The sequence below is a fragment of the Canis lupus genome, chromosome 6 (genome assembly GCF_003254725.2).
Source record: "Canis lupus dingo isolate Sandy chromosome 6, ASM325472v2, whole genome shotgun sequence".
NCBI classification, from domain to species: Eukaryota; Metazoa; Chordata; class Mammalia; order Carnivora; family Canidae; genus Canis; species Canis lupus.
Genome location: NC_064248.1, coordinates 13,455,360 through 13,475,094, shown reverse-complemented (window position 1 = coordinate 13,475,094; position 19,735 = coordinate 13,455,360). Strand labels below are relative to the sequence as shown.

The window sequence follows — 19,735 nt, the reverse complement described above, 5'->3', positions numbered from 1 at the left end:
ACTCAGTTCAAAAGTGACTTTTTCTAGGGAACTTTCCCAGTTCCAGCAAGTCAGGTGCCCTATTATTTGTTCTCATAACACACATCCCTGCATCTTTCTTTGCAGTAGTTATTAACAGGTCTTGGTATAACTCATTACTTGAAGTTTGTTTCTCCCATTAGGATGTAAGCTGTCTGAGGATGAGGACTGGACTGTGTGGCATCATCACTGATTCTGCAGCATTGATCTTGTTTGCAGTTAGTGCTCCCTAAGTATTCTTAGAAGAAAGAATCTTCTAGGAATCTGATGTGGCCTTTGTTCTATTTCTCCCATTAAATGGCAAGTCACGTCCCCTCTCTGGGCGTTGGTCTTTTACCTGAAAAATGACAAAATTGGACTTAATGTTCTCTAAAGCTCCTTTGACTCTACATTACGAATATAGGCACATCAAAGAAATCTCTAACCTGTTTTCTAATATTTAGAATCATGAATTCTAAGAAATACATGGAATCAATTTAGTTCCCCCATAAAATAGACTAATATCCATATATTACCTAGTGAATGTAGCCCTGGTTGTTATCCCTTTTCTTATTATGGACTTTTAATATGTAAACTATGATATTTATCCCTTTTTTTCTCAATATATAGGAGAAGAATATATAGTCTGTATAATTATATGATCATTGCCATACCTGGTAACAAGTTGAAAACTGAGCTAATATGGTAAAAAAAATCCAAGTTAAAATTATTTAAAATAAGTTTGTCTTTCTCTAGGTAGGTAGCCAGTTAAAGATACTTTTTGTTGTTGCTGCTGCTGTTGTCATTCAGAAAAAATAATCCTTGAGGAGAGAGTGTCCTGAAAAATCGAAAGCATTTTTATTGAGTTTTATAATGAAATTAAGTAGAAAGTAAAAGCAGGAAATGAAATCTATAACACTAGTGGGAAATCTTGAAACCATTTTTATAAGGTTTTTTTTTTTTTCTAATTTAATTGGGTCTCACAACATGTCTGTGAGGTTAGGAAGGTTTTTGTTTGTTTGCTTGCTTGTTGTTTATATTTAATAATGTGAGGAAATCTGCTAAAACTGTTCCCTTTCCAACTGATAAATGCATACTTAACAGTTGCTTATAGCTAAAAGCAGGAAGACTTGGAAACTGAGAAATGGCTACTCTGAAGTCACTTTGGGCTTCTGGGAGGGCTTAACAGTGCTTTGGGTTATAAAATTTCCTGAGGTCTTTAAGAAATTTTCTTGGTAACTCTGAGGAATGGTGGGTCATGGTGCAGTGACTGTGTAAATTGAAGGACTGTAGGATTGAGGGGCAAGAATTATAAACAGGAGGCCTATGACTTCCAGTGAGAATGGAAATATCCCCTCAAATGGCTTCCACACCAGTCCTGTTTCCATAGTGCTGGATGATCTTGAATGTGTACCATGCATTATTCTACAATGGCAAGCTATTCATGTACTCCACCCTATCCTAAACACCTTGAAGTACCTTCCTGTTTCTTGGCCTTATTGGATGTAGGCCAATATGAAAAACTAAACTTATCTAAATTTACCCTTCTGCTGAGAATTCTTAAGACAAAAACTGAGGCATCATCAAGAGAGAGAGGACATATGGATAAGAAAAAGATGCACTGGAAAGCAGTGCTCAGAAAGGTCCAGAAGTAATCTCATCCATGGACTCTAGAATTGACTCCATGAGGAGATGATATGAAGGACTGAGAGAACTTGAGAGAGTTCTGAGTGTGCAGGGACACACTCGGGCCCCAACAGACCCTAGCTGAGTACCTACCTTGGACTACCTGCAATAAGTTGGTCATAAAAGCTCTAATTTTCAAAACTATTTAATTTTTTTCTAGGTACGTCTTTCAATATACTTTTTAGGGTTTCTAAGTGATTTCTTTTTCCTTTTTTCCTATAATTTTTAGAGGATAAACTTTTTCTTTTACTTCTTTTGGCTATGGTATAGCTCAAGCTGGTAGTAAATAAATTCCTACAGTACTAAGATACCTTTTTGTAGCATTTGACCAGTTTGAAAGGCAGTGGTTCCTAAATTTCAGTGATACACCAAGCTTCTCAGAAAATGAGTTCCAAAGGGAATTGATTTTTATCTGCAATACTTTCATCCTACAGACAGGATATTGACTACATTTGATAGAATGGAAGTGTGAAACTAGAATGAAGCATTGCAATAATAAATCCTCTGGGACCTCTTCATGATCAATCGTATCATTCATTGGATGGAAATGTCTGAGAGCTGGACAGTGTCAATAGAGAAGAAAGATAAAATGAAAGCATTAGCCTTCTGGAAGAGTCTTCTCCCCTGAGTCATATGGTTTTTGTTAACGGATTCTTCTTTTCAGTATCCTATCCTTTCTCCTTGTTTACTAGTTCCTGTGATAATCTTAAAGCTCCTAATAACTTATAATCAGTATTTTAAAATGTCAAAATATTGGCAGACCTCAGTCCTGCTGGCATGTTGCCATGTGAATTGATCCAGAACCATTGTGAGATGCCTTGGTATAGTCATCTTCATTTATTTCTGTCTTATGTTATTTTGAATGTTATGCTTTCCTAAAGCATTAAGCAGTTTTGTCTTACTGTGAGAAGATAAAAGATAAAAGGTCCATCATCAACATGAACTTCTCTTCATGACTGTATTCCTGCTGTGTTGTGTATTTGGTTACTGGCATGGTCACTTCATTATATGGCTAACAATAGTTTTCACCTATGTGTAGGAAAATATGTCTCAAATATTGATTTCATTTGAGAATTATAAAATTCAGTACTAAGTACCTCTTGAATATTGATGTTATTGATAAAATGATTATAAATCATTCTTAGAAATAAGAACAAAGTTCTTACCTCATTAAAGCTCATATATAATTTTGTAGAGAATAAGGGATTATTTCAAGAGTTTTAATAGGTGATAACAGAGAGATTTCTTTGTTCATAGAGTTTTTAAGGACTTTAGAAGTTTGGAAATCTGTTCAGGCAAAAAGAGAATGAGGAAATATCTAGGGACAGCACAGACTAATCATATGTGGATTGAAGGACTATCAATGTGCCTGTGGAAATTGTGAGTCAAGAGATAGATCATAAAAAATAAGAGAGAGACAGCGTCAGACGTTGACTAGAAGATGAAGGGATAGTGGGAAATAAAGTCAGATCACATGAGGTTTTGAGATGGAGGCAGGTAAGGAAGAAGAAGGTAGAGTGGACTGGACAGAGTGGAGAAGCTAAGATATACTCAGTCATAAAAAAAATTAAAAATGGGTAAAATATTTGAATAGACACTTATCCAAAAAAGATGCACAAATGGCCAAAACTGCCTTAGCTCTAAGCCCAGTGTATGAGGCTATGGGAAGTCTAGAGAGGGCTACAGGGTTAGAGGGTCAACAGGGGAGAATCAGATTCCAAGTGGAGCAAGATGAAGAAGCAGACGTTCAGAGGAGAGGTGGACCGACCAGACAGAGGCTTTGGTTTGGCTTCAACTGTGAGTCCTATAGGTGAGCTGAGAGTGGTTAAGGCATATGGGACCAGTGAGGGACATAGTAAAGCAGGAGAGGTACAGAGATGTCTAGGAAACGAGAGATTCTGGGATTTTACCCATCAACAGGAATAAAGGCTGTGATGTGCTTGCTGTTAAATGTTGAATAACTGTGTTTTAGTAAGGAAAAGTCCTAATTGGTAGCATTTTCCAGTTTCCATGGTGTAAACATTCCCACCAATGCAGATTTCAACTACCAGCATGGCGTCATTTCATATGGATTTAGATAGAAAAGCATAAAATTGGCACATGTTAGCCAACAGAAGCTGGCTTCAGCCACACTGGATAAAGGGCATACTTGGATTAACACTTTTGTGAAAAGCCAGATAATTGGCCAAAAATGTGAATGGTAGAGCATAGGGAGCTTTTGGAATCCCTTTTGACTTCTATGGATATAGGTACAGTGACTTCAGGCCCCTGAGCTTGGAACATACCAAAAAACAGACCTGGGATGGATTGGGTCCCACAGGCCACAGTTTGCGAGTTATTGCTATAAATTTTATCATGCCTATGAAATATCTCCATTTGGAAATCTAATAGATACATCAAATTCAAATCTGCTAAGGGATTAATATCCAGAATATATGTATTTTTTAAAACTCCTACAACTCAGTCATAAAAAAACCCAACCCAATTAAAAAATAGGTAAAATATTTGAATAGATACTTACCCAGAGAAGATGCACAAATGGCCAAAGGCTTATTAAAAGATGCTCAGCATCATTAGTCATCTGGGAAATGCAAATCAAAACCACAAAGAGATACCCACTTAACACCTATTAGGACAGCTATTACTTTATTTTTATTTTATTTTTTTTTATTTATTTTTTATTGGTGTTCAATTTACTAACATACAGAATAACCCCCAGTGCCCGTCACCCATTCACTCCCACCCCCCGCCCTCCTCCCCTTCCACCACCCCTAGTTCGTTTCCCAGAGTTAGCAGTCTTTACGTTCTGTCTCCCTTTCTGATATTTCCCACACATTTCTTCCCCCTTCCCTTATATTCCCTTTCACTATTATTTATATTCCCCAAATGAATGAGAACATATGATGTTTGTCCTTCTCCGACTGGCTTACTTCACTCAGCATGATACCCTCCAGTTCCATCCACGTTGAAGCAAATGGTGGGTATTTGTCATTTCTAATAGCTGAGTAATATTCCATTGTATACATAAACCACATCTTCTTTATCTATTCATCTTTCGTTGGACACCGAGGCTCCTTCCACAGCTTGGCTATCGTGGCCATTGCTGCTATAAACATCGGGGTGCAGTGTCCCGGCGTTTCATTGCATTTGTATCTTTGGGGTAAATCCCCAACAGTGCAATTGCTGGGTCGTAGGGCAGGTCTATTTTTAACTGTTTGAGGAACCTCCACACAGTTTTCCAGAGTGGCTGCACCAGTTCACATTCCCACCAACAGTGTATGAGGGTTCCCTTTTCTCCGCATCCTCTCCAACGTTTGTTGTTTCCTGCCTTGTTAATTTTCCCCATTCTCACTGGTGTGAGGTGGTATCTCATTGTGGTTTTGATTTGTATTTCCCTGATGGCAAGTGATGCTGAGCATTTTCTCATGTGCATGTTGGCCATGTCTATGTCTTCCTCTGTGAGATTTCTGTTCATGTCTTTTGCCCATTTCATGATTGGATTGTTTGTTTCTTTGGTGTTGAGTTTGATAAGTTCTTTATAGATCTTGGAAACTAGCCCTTTATCTGATATGTCATTTGCAAATATCTTCTCCCATTCTGTAGGTTGTCTTTGAGTTTTGTTGACTGTATCCTTTGCTGTGCAAAAGCTTCTTATCTTGATGAAGTCCCAATAGTTCATTTTTGCTTTTGTTTCTTTTGTCTTCGTGGATGTATCTTGCAAGAAGTTACTATGGCCGAGTTCAAAAAGGGTGTTGCCTGTGTTCTTCTCTAGGATTTTGATGGAATCTTGTCTCACATTTAGATCTTTCATCCATTTTGAGTTTATCTTTGTGTATGGTGAAAGAGAGTGGTCTAGTTTCATTCTTCTGCATGTGGATGTCCAATTTTCCCAGCACCATTTATTGAAAAGACTGTCTTTCTTCCAATGGATAGTCTTTCCTCCTTTATCGAATATTAGGACAGCTATTACTTTAAAAAAAAATCAGGAAATAAATTTTGGTGAAGATGTGGAGAAATTGGAGCCTTTGTGTATTGCTGATGAGAATGTAAAATAGTGAAGGTAGTGTGGAAAAGTTTGGTGGTTCCTCACAATATTAAATAAAATTACTACATGGTCCAGCAGTTTTACTCCTAGGTATGTACCCCAAAGAATTGATAGCAGAGACTTAAACAGATATTTGCACACTTATTCATAGCCGTGTTATTCATAATAGCTAAAGTAGAAACAACTCAAGTGTCCATCAGTGGCTGAATAATGAAGAAAATGTGATCTATACATTGGGGAATTATTCAACCATAAAAGGGAATGAACTGTTGAAAAATGCTACAACATGGGTGAACCTTGACAGCATGCTAAGTGAAAAAAGACAAGCACAAAAAGACAAGTGTTGTATACTTCCAATTATAGCAGTTATCTAGAACAGGCAAATTCATGGAGACAAAGTAGAATGTAAGTTACCAGGGCTGAGAGAGGAGAGGATTGGGAGGCTTGTTCAATGGGCACAGAGTTTCCATTTGTGATGTTGAAAAATATGTAGAAATAGTGATGGTTGTACAACTTTGTGAATATACTCAGTGCTATTAAATAGTACACTAAAATGGTTAAAATGACAAATTTTATGTTTATTTTACTACAAGCTTAAAGCAATTGAGCAGAGGAAAAATAATCTTTTCAGCATATGGTGCTGGAGAAACTGAGCATCAGCAGGCAAAAATCATGAACCTCAATCTAAAACTCATACCTTATGCAAAATAAAACAAAAAAAAATCAGTGCACTTTAGATGTAAGTATAACATGTAAGCCTGTGAAAAGTCTTTAGAAAAAGCATAGGAGAAAATCTTCAGGACCTAGGAGTTAGTGAAGATTTTTTAGACATGGCACCAAAAACATGATTCGTAAATGAGAAAAGTAAATAAATTGGGGTTCATCAAAACTGAAAACTTTTGCGGTGTAACAGATGCTGTGAAGAGGTTGAAGCAAGAAACCGTAGACTGGGAGGAAGTATGGGCAAGCCACACATCTTTTGAAGGATTTATAATCATTTTATCAGTAATATCAATACACTTATTGTATGACCCAGTGATCACACTTCTGGCACTTATTCCAGAGAAGTGAAGAACTAGGACCATACAAAAACATGCACACCAACGTTAATAGCATCATTACTAGTAATAGCCAGTGACAATCACTGAATGAGCTAAGAAGAACTCTAAAAAGCCTTATATCAGTTAAAGCAATTGTTTGGTTAATAGAATTTTAAAGGATCTACATGTCAGATCACCAGATGAAAATTTTGATGCTAAAAATAGACATTAAAATTTACAAAAAGTGTCTTACCTTTCCTTACAACTCTGGGAGATGATAGGCAGCATAGATATGATTATACTCACTTTACAGATGAGATAACTTAGTCACCAGGAAACAAGGATCTTACCCCAAGTTTTACTAAACAACAGAGCTAAAACACAAACCTTGTCTTATGATTCGAATACTTTTTCAGCAATGCCACAGCTGCTGCTCATTGATGAAAGTGGCAGTTTTCGTGATTCATAAATTAACATTTCCAGAGGGAGAAAAGCTGCTTCATAATGAAGCTGTCATAAATCATGCACAGTGTCCTGAGATTTGGAACAGAGCTGATGGCAGTCCTCCCACCGAGGCACATGTATGCGCTGGACTGTCTAGGGTCAGCATTCATTTGTCTGCTGCAGTGAAAGCTCTGACCCTCCACACACAGGGATGTCTGCCTTCAGCATCGCTTCCTGTGTTCTCTCTTTTCTTTGTTGAGAATTCTTTTCCCACATCAGCTCCACAATGCCACCCATTACACTCAGCCTCTCTCCTCTCCTCTCTCAAAACAGAAGGATCTGAAATAAGACATCTGGATTTATAAATTAAATACCAGATATTACTGGGAGTGATTTTCAGGCAAGGTATTACCTGGTAAGACATTGACATTGAGTGAATTGATTGAATGAATGTAGATTTCAGACTTCTTATGAATTATGTTTATTGCATTTGCCTGTTTCTTCCAATAGAAGTAAGCCACGTCCGTGTAAGGCTTTTTATTTTATTCTCTAATGCTTTCCCAATATCTATAACAGGACCCTACACATTCTCTGTGCTTGTTTAATAAATGAATGATTGTATATGCCTTTTACTTTTAAGAGATATATGCCTTTAAGCTCTGTTAAAAAACAATTTCAGACTGGAAGAAGTAAAAAGATTTCTATGGAGAGCAGGTAGGTTTTGGCATGCCCTAGGAGAGCACTCATCACAGATTATTACCATTATTTTTTGTGTAATCTTTTAAGATTTAGTTAGCTTCATGAGGACAAGAAACTCATCTGTGCCTGGCATATAACAGGCATTCAGAAATTATTTATTGACTTCAGGTTCTGCCAAGGTGGAGTTGCCCCAGTGCTCCCATATCCACCTCTTATGATTAAAATTCCCTGGATACACCACAGCAGACAAACATAGGATGTCTTGTAAAAGGCAGAAAGAAGAGGCATGCCTGGGAACTTTGGCATTTAAGGATCAAGGTGTTGGCAAGTTTCCCCAGTTTTCTTACTACTACCCATGTATCCTGAACAAAGAGCTGCAGATACTCTGACTGAACCAGCAACACACTCATGAAAGCTCCAAGAAAAGCCTATTGCTTCTAGCCTAAGGTCTAGGAAAGGGGTGGCCTACCAAAAGAGTTTTCTCTTGATAAGATCTGTGCTACTCTAGCTAAGGAATGGGAAAAAAGCTCCCTCCTTCCCCCACTGCCTCATCATGTGAAAGTCAGTGTTCTGCCCCTATTCCACTCTATCAAAACAGGTACTCTGACCTGCCCATTGAGTGGTGTTGGCAGGACTGAGCATGGAACTGATCCTCCATCTTCTGCCCAGTGAAAATAGTTCATGCTCTGATTCCCTCACATTGGGCTCTACAACAGCTGAGCATCACCCCAACACAACAGCAAAGAGACCAAAGGAGCTGATGAGAGGTGAGCTAATTACCGTTAGGCCTTATACCCCACACTTGTTTCAGCTGGGCCCAGTGGAGCAGGAGCTTTAGCTCCACTGTACAGCAACAAAGCAGTCAGCCTTTTTCTCCCTCTTCCTGGTGGTTGTGGGGCTCATAGCAGAGCTGATCTTTACTCTCTCTCAGAGGCAATGAGGTAGTTGGAGTCTCTACCCCCCTTTTGCTAGGGTAATATTGGCGGAGCCTGGTGCAAAGCTATACATACACACCCATATGGCCCTTATGCTACATAATAACCAAGGTTGTGCCTGCAAAAAGGAGATTACATAGATTACAAGTCTTATTATATTTTATTTGAAATGTTTAGGCTATAAACGAAGATGATTTATCATACCAAGAACCAGGAAAATCGCAATTTTTACAAGAAAAGCCAGTAAACACACTAATACAGAAAGAAATCAGATGTTGGCATTACTTAGAAAAGATTTTATTTCTATTTTGTTTTATAGTTTAGAAAAGGGGGAGGGGAGGGGGACAGGGAGAGAGAGAATCTTAAGCAGGCTCCATACCCAGCATGAAGCCTAACACAGGGCTTGATTTCACAACCATGAGATCATGACTTGAGCTAAAATCAAGATTCAGATGTTTAAACAACTGAGCCACAGAGGCCCCCCTATTTGGAAAAGATTTTAAAGCAGCTAATCATAAAAGTACTCCCAAAAATAATTATTAATTTTCTTCATAGAAAAGAAAAAATAGAAAAGCTCAGCAAAGAAGTATAACAAAAAAGAACCAAATGGAAATTAAAGAACTGAGAATAACCAAAAAAGCCCTCACTCTTTGGGCTCAGTAGCAGAGGAGAGGTGATAGAGGGTTGAATCAGTGAACTTGAGGATAGAGCAAGAATCTACCCAATCTGAGCAACAGAGAAAAGATACACTGGGGGTGGGGTGGGGAGGAAGAGATCCATAAGTTCTGTGGGACAATAACAAGAATTAACATTCATATCATCAAGACCCACCATGGGAGAGGAAAAGGAGGGTTGAGCTGAATAGTATTTGAAGACATAACTTCTGAAAACATCCCAAATTGGGCAAAAAACATAAACCTATAAATTTAAGAAGTTGAGCAACCCCAAATCAGATAAATGCAAAGAAATTCACACCAAGACATATTATAATTAAACTTCTGACTACCAAAGAAAAGGAGAAGTCTTGGAGTCAGAGTGAAATGACATATTCCTTTTAGGGGAACACGAGTTCTAATGACAACAGTCATCTGAAACCGTGAGTGCTAGAAGAAAGTGGCAGAACATTTTTCAAATACTGAAAGAGAAGAACTGTCGATAGCAAATTTTATATTTTGTGACAATATCTTTGAGGAATGAAAGGGAAATCAAGACATTACTCAGGTGATGAAAAACTAAGGGAATTTGTTGTTAGCAAACTTATCCTTAAGAAATAGCTAGAGGAAATTTTCTAAACAGAAAAAATATGATAAAAGGAGAAAACATGGAACCTCAGAAAGGAAAGAAGAACATTGCATAAAAATAGAGGTAGATTGTATCAGACTATTCTATTTTCCTTGAATTTCTTAAATCGTTATTGGATGGTTGAAGCAAAACTTATAACAACATCTGATATGGTGCCTAGTAAATGTAGAGGAAATATTAATTACCTTAAAAAAGTAGAGGAAGTAAAGAGATCTTAGTGAAAGTAAGGTTTTTAAACTTCACTTGGAGTGATGTTATATATGTATATTGTAATACCTACGTCAGCCACTAGGAAAACTATACAAAGCAAGGTACTGAAAAACACTAGAAAGAAATCACTATCTATTCCAAAAAATGTTTACATAACCTACAGGGAGATAAGAAAAGAGAAATAGAGTAGCAATCAGATTAAACAGAAAACAAATAATAGCAAATTTAAACCCTAACATATCAATAATTATAGTAAATGTAAATGATATAAACATGCCAATGAAAATCAGCTGTGATGGAGAACAAAATTACCAAACAACAGAACTTAATTAACATATATAAAACACCCAACAAAAAACAAAGTAAATGGATTTTTCAAGTATACATGGGACATTCACAAGGATAAACATTATCCTGGGCCATAAAACAAACCTCAAAAAATGAAAAGGATTGAAATCATACAGAAATATTCTTTGACCATGGTGGAATCAAAAGTCAATAACAGACAACAGGAAAATCCCCCAAACCTGGGGAAATTAACACACTTCTAAAAATTGTCTTTGAATCAAAAAAAAAAAAAAACAAAGGAACTTTTTTTAAAAAATGCAGAATAGTGAATGATAATAAAATACAAAATGTCAGAATTTTTGTGATGCTGCTAAAACAGGGCTGAGAGGAAAATTTATAGCCTGAAGTGCGTACATTACAAAAAGGAAGAGTCTCAATAAACCAGATAAAGGCAGTTAAATAAACCTCAAGGAACTAGGTAAAGAAGAACAAAATAGACCCAAAGGAAATGGAGGGGAATGATAAAGGTCATGGCAGAAACCAATGAAACTGAAAACAAAAATGGTGGAAAAATTGATATTAAAGGAAGCTGGTTCCAGTTGCACTGCTAGGCATTTACCCAAACAATATGAAAATACAGATTCAAAGGGATACCTCCATCCTGATATTTAATGCAGCATTACCAACAATCACCAAACTATGGAAAGAGTCCAAGCGTCCATCAACTGATGAATAAAGATGTGTATATATACAATGGAATGTATATTACTCAGCCAACAAAAAGAATGAAATCTGGGGGTTCCCTGGGTCGCTCAGCGGTTTGGTGCCTGCCTTCGGCCCAGGGCGTGATCCTGGAGTCCCAGGATCAAGTCCTACATCGGGCTCCTTGCGTGGAGCCTGCTTCTCCCTCTGCCTATGTCTCTGCCTCTCTCTCTCTCTCTCTCTCTCTCTCTCTCTCTCTCTGTCTCTCATGAATAAAGAAATAAAATCTTAAAAAAAAAAAGAATGAAATCTTGCCTTTTGCAACAATTTGGATGGAGCTAGTGTGTATTTAAGTAAAATACACCAGAAAAAGACAAATGTTTTCACTTGCATGTGGAATTTTTTTTTTTTTTTGCATGTGGAATTTAAAAAACAAAACAGATGAACATAAGGGAAGGGGAAAAAAAAGAATGGAAAGCAAGGCATAAGAGATTCTTAACAATAGAGAACAAAATGAGGGTTGATGGAGGAAAGTGGGTGGGTGATGGGCTAGATGGGTAATGAGTATTAGGGCACTTGTGATGAACACTGGGTGTTGTATGTAAATAATGAATCACTGAATTCTATTCCTGAAACAGATATTACATTATATATTAACTAACTAGAATTTGTATAAAAATCTGAAAAAGACCAAAAAAAAAAGCTCATTCTTTGAAGAGATCAGTACAGTGGACAAACCCACAGCAAGACTGATAATGAAGAAAGAAAATATACCAAATTACCAATATGAGAAATGAAAGGGGAATCACAATAGTCCCTGCAAAAAATGAGAGGAATAATATGAAGAACTCTGCACATATACATTTGATCACCTAGGTGACACAGACTACTCCGCAAGAAGGAAAAACCACAGAAACTCAACCAAGATGAAATGGAGAACCTGTATAGTCTCATAACCAATAAAGAAATTGAATTTGCCATGAAAAACTGCCTGAAAGGGGGATTTCCCTCCAGTTTCCAGTGTCATCACATTTGAAGTGAGTTGCCAGAGAAGATAACCCAGTTTTATGAACCTTTTAAAGAATGACAATTTCACATCCAAAGAAATGGAGAGGAGAAAATACTTTCCAATTTATGAGAATAATATGACCTTGATACCCAAACCAGATAAAGGCAGTTTAAAAAAAAAGTAAAATCTGTAGACCAATATTTCCCACACCCTTACTCATAAAAATCTTTAAGAAATACTATTAAATCAGTTTCAGCAACGTAGAAAACAAATTACATATCCTAAGTAGGATTTACTTCAGTTATCTATCAAAGGCTGATTCAACATTGAAAGTCAATTCATGTAACCCATTATGTCAACAGTCTAAAAGAGAAAACACATGATTGAATCAATTTATGCAGGAAAAAACTTTTGACAAATTTCAGCATTTGTTCCTGGTGATGACTCCCAGCAAACTAGGAATGAAGGGGGAACTTCCTTAAATTGATAAAAAGCATCAAGAAATAAAAGAAAAAATCTGAAACCTACTATCATCACTCACATACCTTGCTGGCAGAAAGATAAAATGGTACAGCAACTAATGGGAATAAATTGGCTGTTTTTAAATAAACCTAAAAACGCAATTACAACCCATCAAATGCACTCTTGGATTGTTCTATAAGATTTAAAGATTTGATTCATAGCTAGAAACAATGTGCTGAACCTGGGACAGGTAGAAAGACAGAGTCATAGTTACAACTCCACAGGAGAAGGCCAGGACCCAGGAAAGCCATGCAGGGAATTGCAAGCTGGAGCTGTGGAGGGCAGATACTGTGTCAAGCAGGGTGGGGTTATCCAGGTTTCCTGGGCACCTTGGCATTGGCTAATTTGCATAATTCAGTGGCCTGCCAGATCTGGAGTCTGTCCCTATTTGCTGGTGCCTGGCCCCAGAGCAATGAGGGCTAGTGCAGAGTGGTCCTAACACATGAGAGCCCCATCAGGGACGTGTTTGGGTGTGGTCTCACCCACTGCTCTAGAGGAACTGACTGGCCTCTAGTCGGGGCCTCAGAACTGAAGCATGACAGCATTTAAAACAAACACAACTTCGTATGGGCATTTTTTCCCCAGAAAATGGAAAAATCATGTTCACATAAAAATCAGTACATGAATATTCATGGCATTTTCTATTCATAATCACCAAAAATTGAAAAAAACCCAATGTCCCTTGACTGGTAACGTTAATTAAGCTGCAGGTTACAATGCAGCGATAGAAAGGAATGAACAACTTGGGGCAACAATTCTTCCAGGAATTAAGGTGATGAAAAAATTCAACCCCAGAGGCCATATCCTGTATAATTCTGTTTATATGACGTTATTGAAATGATGAAGTTAACGGGATGGAAGACAGATTAGAGGTTGCCAGGGGTCAGTGAGGTGGGGAGAAGTGCTGGTAACTGTGAAGGCCATCACAGGGGGTCCTTGAGGTGCTGGGGATGCTCTGCATCTGCAGTGTGCTGACTCTTCCTTACCACTGAAGTGGAATCTGCTTTTATCTTAAAAAGGTTAAGTTTTTTTAAAGTGTTTATTGAATGGATAAAGGAAGGAATGCTCCTGGGATATAGCCTCAAGGTAGGCATTGAACTTAACTTGTATGAAGTCACTTGTGAAGAAGCAGGAAGGGAGGTATGGGAAGGACTTTTGCCTTTCTAGAAGGTACAGGAAGGACTTTGGCCTTCTAGAAGGTACAGGAAGGACTTTTGCCTTTCTAGATAACTGTCTCTCCCTGAAAAAGACAGAAGGGAGATGGGGTTCTACTTTCTATGGCTTCTCAGGATGCATGGAAAAAAGGAAAATCGTAATTAAATTTTCTAGTTTCAAATTGCTTTGGAAACACAATGGGAATCACTTCCTTTTTTTCTGTGAACTGGGCTCAGCACATTGATAATCGGAGTATAGAGCCCACAATAGCCCAGAGTGAGGGAATGAGAGTGGAGCCATGCCACGTTCATCAAAGATGTTAGATTTTACTCCAAAGGTTAGAATATTTCCAAAAGGAAACTACTCTGGAAACTATTTTTAACGACATTCAGGGCAGCTGGAGCATTAAGAGCTTTAGGACAATCAGTGCTTACTGTGGTAATGATGCGGCCACTTCCTAACTCCTTTCTGAGTGCTGTGTACACCACGTTAATTGTATTATTGCTATTTATAGCACCTGAGGCTGTCTGAGTGTTTCTTTGGAGTGTTCCAAGCCTTTATAAAATCTCAGAGAGAAGTGCAGTGTGCAGGAGGCGCTCGGTCCAGGCTGGTGGTTTGCGGTTATACCGCTCGGTTCTCGGGCCCAGGTCACATAGCCAAGAAGCGCTAGAGCTAGAAGGAGAACCCAGGTCAGATCCAAGCCTTTCTAAAATCGTGGAGAGCAGTCAGGAAGTGCTGCCCATCCAGCACCTGCAGTTGTCTATACTGAAGGGTGTCATGAGAAATGATGCAGGGGCTGGATAGACAGCATTTCCTGACTGTTCTTTAAATGCTGGGGCTGCCGCTGTTCTCGTCTGATGAGAAGCAGGAGAGGGACCAGTGGTGCAAGGGAAATAGGAGACAAGTTGCATCTCCACTTCTGACTCGCCCTGTGACTTCTACAAAGTCCCGTCCTCCCCAGGCCTTAGTTTCCTCATTTAAAATCTTCCTGTTTTGGAGCAGTGTGCAGAGTACCTTCCAGCTTTCATGAGTGTGGCTTCTGAGCTGAAGTTGTAGGAGGTGAGACGATAGAGTAGCGTTGTGGTTGGGAGCATGGGCTCCGAGTCTTCCAGGTCTAGGTGTGAGTCCTGCCTCTGTTGATGGGTGTGTGCCAGGCTCGGCAGCCGGTCAGCTTTCCCAGTGGGCCCGTGGTTCTGTCCACGTGCACCTACTTCACCTGCTCTCCCCTGTGCCAAGTCCTGGTTGCCCTGCAACGGGTCAGCACAGCTGGCCGAGGCCAATTGGCACCCCTGCCTTCTGCCAGCCTTGTGTTTCTGTCAATACACCACCTGTTCGTTCATACATCATCCTTGTTTTTTGTTTATTTTTTTATTTTATAAATTTGTTTTCATTGGTGTTCAATTTGCCAACATACAGAATAACACCCAGTGCTCATCCCATCAAGTGCCCCCCTCAGTGCCTGTCACCCAGTCACCCCCACCTCCCGCCCACCTCCCCTTCCACCACCCCTAGTTCGTTTCCCAGAGTTAGGAGTCTCTCATGTTCTGTCTCCCTTCCTGATATTTCCCACTCATTTTTTCTCCTTTCCCCTTTATTCCCTTTCACTATTTTTTATATTCCCCAAATGAATGAGACCATCTAATGTTCGTCCTTCTCCGATTGACTTCTTTCACTGAGCATAATACTCTCCAGTTCCATCCATGTTGAAGCAAATGGTGGGTATTTGCCATTTCTAATGGCTGAGTAATATTCCATTTTATACATAGACCACATCTTCTTTATCCATTCATCTTTTGATGGACACCGAGGCTCCTTCCACAGTTTGGCTATTGTGGACATCATGCATCATCTTTGGATAATTTCCAGCTACATGGACTGAGGCGGGTAGTTGGGATAGAGACCATTTGCCTGCAAACCTGAAACTTTTACTGTCTGGTTATTTATAGAAAATGTTGGCCAAGCCTTCCTCTAGAAAAATTACACTAATTCTGTGTCTTGGTTTCCTAGCTTCCCTTCATGGATAGAAGGGACAGAATTGTTGACTGACATCATGGAACCTCTAGTCCTCGGCTCCTTTCCCCTAGGCATTTATTCTATGAGAAAATGAACTGTTTTCAAAAGTCTCTTAAACTTCTTTGTTATTATTACCGCTTGCGAGTCAGTGCAGTCCCACTCTTCAACTGTTCATGAAACTTTGCACAAATTACTTCCCCAGGCCTTAGCTTTCTTAACTGTTTCACACATTTAATAATAACCAGGATTAAATTAGTGATAAATATGAAGCTTTTGCTCAGTTCTTTTCATAGAGTTAGTAAATAATAGGAAATATTATTTTTATTTTTGATGGGTCCATAACTTTAAAGTACTTTGAGTCTCTCTATACAAGCACATATTTGCCAAATTGAATATCTTTTGCAAAAATCATGTTTTATTTAGAAATGTTTTGACAGCCAGAACCCATGTTTCTATTGCAAACAAAAATATTTTCAGTTTAAAAATACTTGTTTTGATCATCTTTGTAGGGATGAATGTTTTTTATTTGAGCTGTTAAGCTACAAAATATATTTCCTAAATGTTCTTATAAATATATCTGTCCATTTCTTAGAATATTGCCTTGAAGAAGTACCCAGTGACAATTACACTCTTAGGAAAGGTTTACAGTTTATAACCCAGAGCAGATCTAACCTTTTGAACAAATAGGGGATGTCAGCTGGGATAGACAGCTTGGTGGCTGTCAATGAAGCGATCCACATTGCTCCTCGTGGCTCTCACATTATGTCCAGCACTAGTTGGATGAGCCTCCACGTGGTGATTACCATGAATCTACTGTGAACTGACATGTTACACTCCTGTCTCAAGCACCAGACAATGTTGACTTTTTTTTTTTTTTTTGCTATAACAGTAATTTTTTTTTTTCTTTGAGGGCCATGAGTAAATAGAATTTTCTTTGTGTTTGCCAAAATTGTAATAATTCACTTGAGGCTTATTGTTAATTTTCAGTGATAGTAGCAAGGGTTTATCCTTTTACAATTCTCATATTGCTTCTCTTTCACATTTTACATGTAGTAAATGAAAAAGTAAGCCCATTGGATAGCCTATTTCTTTTGCTGGCATTTAGGATAAAGAGAAACCCAATAAATCATGCATTGAGCATCCCTACCAATATTGAATTATGAGATCATGGTATAACTTTTACAGATAAATCACCAAGCCAGTGTCACACAGTCAATCTTGTTTGGAAAGTAGGAAAGCATTTCTTCTTTATAAGATTCCACATTAGTTTTAACCCCTATAACATTATACCAATATTTTTTCAACTTGATTATACTCTCTGCTGCAAGGTCAAGATAAACTTTACATTAATAAAAGCCATATGACTTTTGAGTTCCAAGAAAATTTAATTTAAAAGTAGTACTTTGCATTTATATAACACCTTTCATAATGTGTGGTCTCAAAACACTTTAGAAATAAAATACACTAATATGTTAGCCTGGATTTACAAGCAATTCACTGGGCTAATGTTTCCTTACAAGACTGTGACCCACCAGAAATACTCAAATATAATGTGTTTGTCCTTGTCAGATAATTTTCTTCTTCAAGGAAAATCATTTGGAAGAAAATTTCTTCAACTTAAGATAAAAAAAAAAAAGATACTCGTCTCTCATTTTTTTTTTTTATTATTTAGCAGCAGGAAGCTCACCAATTTATTTCAGACAATTACAACAGTGTTTCATATGTAGAATTACCTTTGAACATGAATAAATTCAAATGTATATGAAAACCAATTAGAAATTTCTGAATTTCAGACTTGTGAAGGAAAGAAATGGCTCAAATTTTTAAGTTTTATGGTTATCATAAAGCAGAGTAACAATGCCATAGAATAAAAATGGCTAATGTCTAATGATGTCAGGCTATTCCCTGAAGTGTAAGGTGAATCACAGACTGAAATTTGGACTAAAATGGGCAACTTCCCTGTTTTAGCTATAGAAATCTACAAACAACAGTTCCATGGAACAACCACATGTTGGAAATGGTTCAGAAAAAACATACCCTCTTCTCAGGAACCTACATAAGGAGGCAGTGGTATTCACAATAAAAAGTAGAAGACAAATGTTCTCTGGTGGTATGATATTTTAGAAAGAAATAAAAAGATTATTATCTGACATGATCCATGGGAACCAATCTTATTGATTTTCCCACTGTGACCTTGCTTGTCCAGCAGCAACACAAGCGCGTATCCATTACTGTGAGATCTGGCTTCAGTTGTGCTTAGGACACCATCAAGTTAGAGGAGAAAAGCAATAGGTGCTCGTAGTATTTGTTCTTGGCTTAATTAAGCAAATCTTAAACTAATAGGATATTGTATGTCAACTTTACTTCAATAAAGAAAGGGGACAAGAATGAAGAAGCTTTGGATATGCTTATGTAAGATACTTCCAAGATATTTAAATTGGAGAATCAAAGGGTAAAAATGCACAAATGCCTCCATTTGAATAAAAGAATACAAATAATATATGTGTACATCTGCTCTCTGCAAAGATACATAAGATACTGCTAGCAGGGTTGCCCATGAGGGGAGTGTGGGGCTTGAGGACACCAATGGCAGGAAGGTGCTTTATTGCAACTTTTGGGAATGTTTTGGCTTCTGTATTGTTAGCACATAGTAACTATTGAAAAAAAACTGAGTAAATGATAATAGTGTGTGGGTGGGGTGGAGGTGAGTGCTCCAGACAGAGACAGTTTTTCCAGGACTTTGGCATTGAAGGGAAGCAGAAAATAAGGAGATACTGGAGAGTTCCCCACTCTTCCAGGCTGGAAGGATGCATGAGGGTGACAGAGATGGGAAAACATGACAGATGGGAAGAGGAAAAGGGAAAGGAGGGGTGTAGCTTTAGCAAGAAGATTAACCTTGAGAAGGAGAGAGGAGCTGGATGAATAAGTGATTGTGTGGATGCTTTGGGGAGGAGAGGGTGAGGAGTAGGAGGTATGTAAGGAGATGAGTGGCACCCTCTGAGCACATTCTCCTAAAGTAGAACATATTCAACAATAGTAGAGTAATATGTTCATTTGATGATGGTTAAGTTTCATGAAAAGATAAGCAGCAACAACAGGGCCAGAGGCCTATGAAAGAATCCTAGGGCTGCCCCTTTCATAGGTGTGCCTCCCTCTGTTTTCTCCCACTGGACCTTATCCACAGGCTTATTCCCTGGAGATTGGAACCCAGCTTTGCTCTCGTGCCAAGCACTGGGCCAGGTCTGGGGACACAGCAATACGCAAATGACATATGATCCCTGCTCTTGAGTTGCTTATAGCAGAGTGGAAAAGACAATCATTAAGCAGCTAACCACAAAATAATGATGCCACTGCATTGTGATAAACACTGAGGGAAAAGTACAGGGGACCCTGAGATAATATAACGTCTAATCTATAGCATCTTGTAGGCTATGAAAAATCAGGTGGGAACATTGTACTTAACGGTGTCCGTAAAGAAACAGGGCTTGGGAAGGACGGGAGAAGTCAATAGCAGTTGTGTGAGAAATACAATATGGAGGTGATAAAAGCAATGGTTGTTTGGGGCTGGAGAACATGAAGATGCCAAGACAGACGAGGCATGATGATAGAGGGTGTTGGATGCTGTTGGAGGGAATTGGATGTATTAGTAAGGGTTCTCCAGAGAAACCACCAATATGATACATAGAGA

At 38.4% G+C, this 19,735-nt stretch overlaps 1 protein-coding gene and 1 pseudogene across 12 annotated transcripts in view; both read left to right on the top strand.

Annotated features, from left to right (window-relative positions):
• Window positions 1-19,735, top strand: part of SDK1 (sidekick cell adhesion molecule 1) — a 911,663-nt gene that overhangs the window by 417,854 nt on the left and 474,074 nt on the right. For 2 of the 12 annotated variants that reach the window (XM_035717444.2, XM_049111185.1), the window contains one exon: window positions 8,510-8,678. The exons of the other annotated variants lie outside the window; for them this stretch is intronic. The gene's annotated coding sequence lies outside the window, so the exon portion shown is untranslated. The remainder of the gene's footprint in view (window positions 1-8,509; window positions 8,679-19,735) is intronic. 12 annotated transcript variants of the gene reach the window in all.
• LOC112640216 (dnaJ homolog subfamily A member 1-like) overlaps window positions 1-19,735 on the top strand; it is a 51,386-nt pseudogene that overhangs the window by 28,996 nt on the left and 2,655 nt on the right.